Below are 6,000 nucleotides of genomic sequence, written 5' to 3' on the forward strand. Positions count from 1 at the left end.
GCGGTTAAGTCAGGAAAAGGGAATACAACGCAAACGAAGTGAATTATGCACTGCTTATTATTCATACTACTAACGTCATCTCTGACGTCATTCATTTACAAGCGTAGTAGTCCACGTGTAGTATGACGCTGACGGTCTCTATCATGGCGTCATTCTGAAGACGCGGGGGCCTATGGGAATTACGCTACCTGCTCAGATATACCTTGTTTTGCACAATGTTACATTATTATTTGCACAACGATAGAGTTATGCGTACTATTGCTTTGGTACACAGATTGCTTTCCGGAATCGGCTGGCCAAGGTTGAGATATCAGTATTGGTTCCCGTTAGGCTTAGCCTAGAGATCATGTAAACGGGGTACCTTTCCATTAGCCGAAGAAGGACGATTACATGCTGGCGTCCGAAAAGGCCTTTCCGTGTTCTTTATGCGAAAAAAGATGGCTAGAAAATACCTCCAAACATTAGTGCTTTCCCTGTTGTGCTGGGAGGTGCGCCGAGGCAGTGCAGAGGATTGTTTCCTGTAGTATAAACATATTCATTGCGCATGTTCTCACGTCCCGTTCTTTGCCCGAAGGAAAACAAGGGAACCGAATCGCGTCAAACGCCCCCTCAAATCAATTGAGATCACACGCGTTTAGATAACAGCCTGATAAGGCCCTGTGAAAACTTTGAGGTGAACGTACTGATAACCTGCGTAATGAAATGGAGCTAAAGAGATGAAATAGTTTGTCAAGTATGCATAGCCATACCATACATTTCCTATATGTTTTTGCTGAGATGGGTTGATTGCAATGACGATGCCAACAGACACTGAATGGTTTTCAATGTACAATTCAGCGCCTGCGTTGAATGCTTATAAGCCTTATCAGGGCATAAGCGGGTTAATATCCTGATAGAAGATACGTGCGGGAGATACTGCCGATATGCGGCAGCATACAAGAATAGAGCGTACTTAGATATTATACATTAGGGATCATACATATAGATATTATACTGGACCTACACACGGCGCAGTAGGACTACGCAGAGGACCAAGCAATCTGTCCACCAAATTACCGGCGTCCTTAGAATCATTGGGCAAACGGGTTAACAGATCCAGCGTCTTACAGCCCATCCGTCCCTCATCTCTTATTTCATACTTCTAGTCTTGTGAGCACAGGAAGGGTAAACCAGCAGCATGACCGAGCTGGTTAAGGCGTCCCTCTCGTTGGTCGACAAGGTCGTGCTGAACAAACCAACCACAGAGGTGGTTGGTTCGAATCATACCACTGGCTGTGGTGTCTGAGGTTTTCCCCTAGGCTTTCCGAAGACCCTATTTCCAGACGAATGTCGGCACGGTTTCCCCTGAAGTCGGCCCAAGTCGCATACTAACCCCGTCTCTCTCCCACTCCTTTCTGCTGTCCTCTCATCATCTGTCCACATCTGTTCGCCGCTCATAGCCACAGTTGCTTCGCGGCGCTAACACGGGATGAAAAAAAAAGAAGAAAAACAGGAACGGTAAGAAGGCTGTAGTAGAAGTAAGGTGAACGGTAATAAAGGACTGACAGCACAGCCACCATGCTTCACAATAAGGACGGGAAGAATAGTTGAAAAAAGAAAATATATGAACTGAAATCAACCACACACAATGAGGAAACCTCGGTAAGTATAGTGCCTGCCTTGCCTTCACGACCATACTACAGAATAATACTACAATAATAATAATTGAATAATAATTCAATACTACAGAAGGTAGTACTGCAGAAAAAAGAAAAGAAAGAAAAAAGCAGTTCCGGCAACGACAACTATAGGAATGACAGAATACTGATATCTCATGAGGTGATTCACCGCAACAAGCAGTTCCAGCAATTACTAATGCAGAATATAACTCCAGCATAAAGCATATGTTTTCACAGACTTATCTTTCATAAGGGTGAGAGAGCAGTATGATTATCGGAAATTCTTTATAGACGAGCACGTTATCTAGCAAAACTAGTAAACAGCACTACTAAAGCTACTAGTAAAACTAGTAATCAGGTCCCTCGTCTTTGTTGCTGAGGTGTGGCTCTGCTATCTCTCCGAATACGAGTTTTTATGCTAAGTGTTATAATGTGCTTGTTCTTCCGTTTGTGTTTGTATATATTTTATTATATTGTGATATCATGAAATCTACGTAATCCCTCTCTTTAACCACTGCTGTGTTCGCTGAAGAGCACGACTTGGGCACGTCGAGCTACATAGTGCAGCTTTCGTTTTTCTTGTGTGTTATATGACATAAAAAAAAATACGCATGGTTTGCGTCGCCTAGAAATCTTTGTTTCATCGATAGGCAACTCATGAGGGAAGTGGGTGGTATACTGGGGGGAGAGCCGTGCGGGCAAAATGGCACGCTGATTTATTCTGGAAAACGAAAACACCTTTTAGAATTATCTTTTGCTAGATAAGACTCGTGGCGAGAACAAGGTGTTATCACCGATAGCGGTCTCACACGTGCGGTTTCCCTCTTTACTGCGAGGGAAACTGAAGCCTATATAACCCGTAGTACTACCAGCACAGGAAGGAGAGCCATCCTGACGACCGATGTGAGCAGCAGCAGCGAGCGGGGTTCTTTCGGCAGCCGGCAAGTTACGTCAGTGGTCTACTTCAGGGAACGGCAATGTAAGCGAATAATTGAACCTCTGTATGCAATAAGGGGATAAGTCTACTTATTCACTGTTTTTGCTGCAATGACATCTACACACCAGTATGTACCTGCCAAAGAAAATTTAGGACCGTATCGCAATTTATTGACCCGCGACAGGAGGGTAAGAAACGGGAAATGCATATGTGTCAATGGGACGTACAATCGGATGACTTCCCCTTTTCTCGGTTTGGGATTTTTCCACTTAACTTATTGCATACAGATGTTCAATTATGCTAGCTGTTGCGGGTTAATCTGCTAGTGTTCTCTGCGTCTAGCTTGTCCAGGGAACATGAGCAGATAGTTTTTAGCGTTGTTTTGCTAGTGTTTCATACTAACCTTTTGTTTATATGCTGGTTTCCCGGCGGTTCTTTTCTTGCCGGTCATGCCGCCCAAGAGGAATTCCTGCCCCCTCGGCAGCATCGTGGACGAATCTACGGGACAGGACCTGCTATACTGCAGATGACTTCGCAACAGTTCGGTAACAACTTCGCCGACCTCTACACCACGCTACGCCTGAACATGAGGGTACCGGCTCTTTCCAGCCACAGCAACTCCGGTGTCACAAGACCTCTTGATCGACTTGGACGCTCGTCCGAGCCACCGACAAGGCCGTCCTGCGTGGAGAACTGTCGGCAGCACCCGGCTGACAGCTCCTTCCGTGACATCTTGCACTTGCCAGACCTTTGAAAAGGCGAAAGTGCGGCGATAGCAAGCTCTCATCACCGTTGCGAGGGAACCTCAAGCTACGTGAGACGAAAAGAAATACATCTCGACGACTGTTGGTAGCGGCGGACAGATTACGACGCAGTGGTCTTCTGCAGGGACGGCGGTGTATGCGAATAAACATGCTGTTGTTGGTTAGAGCGTTTCTGGTGTCTGGGGTTGCGGCTAGATGGGTGCAGCTCCCAGGGACCTTACGGAACACTCGCTTGCAGGCCCTTTCTCCCTAGGTGGAGCTCGCCATCTAGTGTTTTGTTAGGCTGAATTTCGGGGGCCCTTCTTCGGGTTGGTTCCACCTGCAAAATAAGGCGTACCCTCTACAGAAGCTGAGCACTTGCTATCTTGCAACTGAGCTCTTGCTACAGAAGGTGTTAAAACATGTACGACTGACCTATTGGTGTTCTCAGAGGGTCTTCCTCACGAAGGCTGCGTTCCAATACCCCGGTTAGTCGACCGCCTAGCGGTCTAACAGGAAGTTCCGCCATGTTAAGCCTCGTTCCAAATCTCGCCAAGGCCGCTATTCAGTTGGCTACCGCCTAGTGCGCATAGATGCAGTCTAGTTATACGCCTGACCATCTGACAGCCGGGATGGAGACTCGCGTTGACGGTACCAGCGTGCCTGCTGTTTCTGCTGGCTTTAAATGTGAAGTTGCACATAGTGGTAGGTTTTTTTAAAACTGCGTAGAGAGTTGCAACACATGTTTAGTTGTGACAGTTTATGCACGATGTCCTACAAACTTAGCGCATTAGTCCTGCTGCGCTTGCGCCGTACGCATTTCTTGCGTGAGCAACGAGATGGCGGTTAGGCAAGCCTGTTCCAATAGCGACAAGCATAGGGGTCTACTCAGCTGCCTAGTCAGGCGGATTCGCGGGCGCGAGGTATTGGAACGCAGCCGAAGTCTGACGGGTAACCATCCCTGTGAAACCTACTTAACTGTATAACGAAGCTGACTTCACTCTACGTGAAGAGGATTTCCCAAGCGCGACTCCTTAAAGTGACGCGCCACCAGCCCTGACTTGACGGTCTTTAAAGCAGGGGCGGGTTTAATAGTCTGTCATGTAGGTGAGGTGGGGGGGCGGTCTTAAGGAAATTTCGTGCTTTGCGGCATAGCATCATCAAGGAGATAGTTTTTTTTTTACATAGGGAGCACAGACGTATGGGTGGGGGGCGCCGCCCCCTTATATCCGCCCGTGATTTCAGGGGACTCTGACCAGAAATTGTGGGAGCTCTTTCGTACTTGTAGTCGATAAAGCACCCTACAAAGGACTCCACACAAAAACTCATGCATTAAAACCCCATGGTTTCTCTAAAGCCTAATTTTAAATATTCTACTTCAACCGAGTGCAGCACGCCTAGCGTCAAACTGAGAAAACATATGTTTATATAGGATATATCCACCCCGGCCACAGGCTCCGCCTCGTGCCGTGCTTTATATGTCACGTCAGGAGGGTAAGAGACAGCAAGGGATGGGGAGGGAAGACCAAAGACGGGGAGGCCAAATTATGCGATTTCTTTGGGATACTAACTTCAAAAAAGGAATTAAGAGCGGCTGTATATACGCAGCCGGTCAGACTGGGAACAGGAAAAAGATTCATTTAAATGGTTCGTTGAAACAGTACTTCCAACAAGTCATGAACTATTATATTTACGCCGTTGCTTGTGTACTGCTGTCGGAGGCGTACTGCCAATTATGGCTTCTCGAATTCAGCATTATTTATCCGATGCACGGCGATTTTCACATTTATTTTACTTCACAAAACAGTATGGATTATCATAGCTGTGTGTAACTTTTCTACGTGTTTCCACTCAAATTAACCTCTGTGAAGTAGAGTAGGGTCTTGTGGCCATTAGCGGTAAACATCCCATGTCATCATAACTTCTCTGTCATTTATTGTTGTTGTTGTACGTACTTCCGAATTTTGTGACTCTTTCTTTGCATAGGATACGTTAATCACACACACACACATATATATATATATATATATATATATATATATATATATATATATATATTGCCCTCAGTCTATTCTCTTGCTATTTTCTTTTATTTTATGTTGCCAGGGATTCGAGCACACATTTGAATCACTCATCACAGGCGACATTGCTTGCTCACACGTATCGCACTTACTCTAAATTGTATTAGGCTGCAGTTGTCCGGGTGTTAAGGTGACGTGACAAAAGACGAAACTTCAGGGAGTTCAGAACAGCCCTCTTGCGATTTGCAGTTGTTGATCGCAAAAGTTTCCGAAGCTCAGCAGCAGGCACTTTTGTTGCCGTTCGGCAAATCCCGATTCCCATCTTGCGTTTCCTCCCCCTTTTTTCGCGGTGTGACCACAGCTGTTGAGCCATACATGTTTGGGGGTCAGCCATTTTCGTCGAACATGTTTGAGGGAATGTTTGTGTTTGGTGTTTTATGTTTAACCAGTGTGACTGCAGCCTTTAGATATATTCCCCCCCACCCCATCTTGCCTGCGAAGAAGTGAACGAGTTACTCTTCTTCTTGCAACCTGGAATGATATACGCTTGGTCTAACAAACGAACCAAAGCTTTCCTTGGAGTATGAATTATTTTGAGTGACAGATACCCAGCGGTGTCGCCGATCGGCGTCCCTATTTTG

At 46.0% G+C, this 6,000-nt stretch overlaps 1 long non-coding RNA gene across 1 annotated transcript; it reads left to right on the forward strand.

The window, feature by feature from the left end:
- Positions 1–2,564: 2,564 nt before the first annotated feature.
- Positions 2,565–3,523, forward strand: LOC135370322 (uncharacterized). The gene is made up of 2 exons (XR_010415295.1): positions 2,565–2,637; positions 3,057–3,523. It is a non-coding gene; the product is annotated as an uncharacterized LOC135370322 (long non-coding RNA).
- Positions 3,524–6,000: the final 2,477 nt, after the last annotated feature.

The sequence above is a fragment of the Ornithodoros turicata genome, chromosome 10 (genome assembly GCF_037126465.1).
Source record: "Ornithodoros turicata isolate Travis chromosome 10, ASM3712646v1, whole genome shotgun sequence".
Taxonomy (NCBI): domain Eukaryota; kingdom Metazoa; phylum Arthropoda; class Arachnida; order Ixodida; family Argasidae; genus Ornithodoros; species Ornithodoros turicata.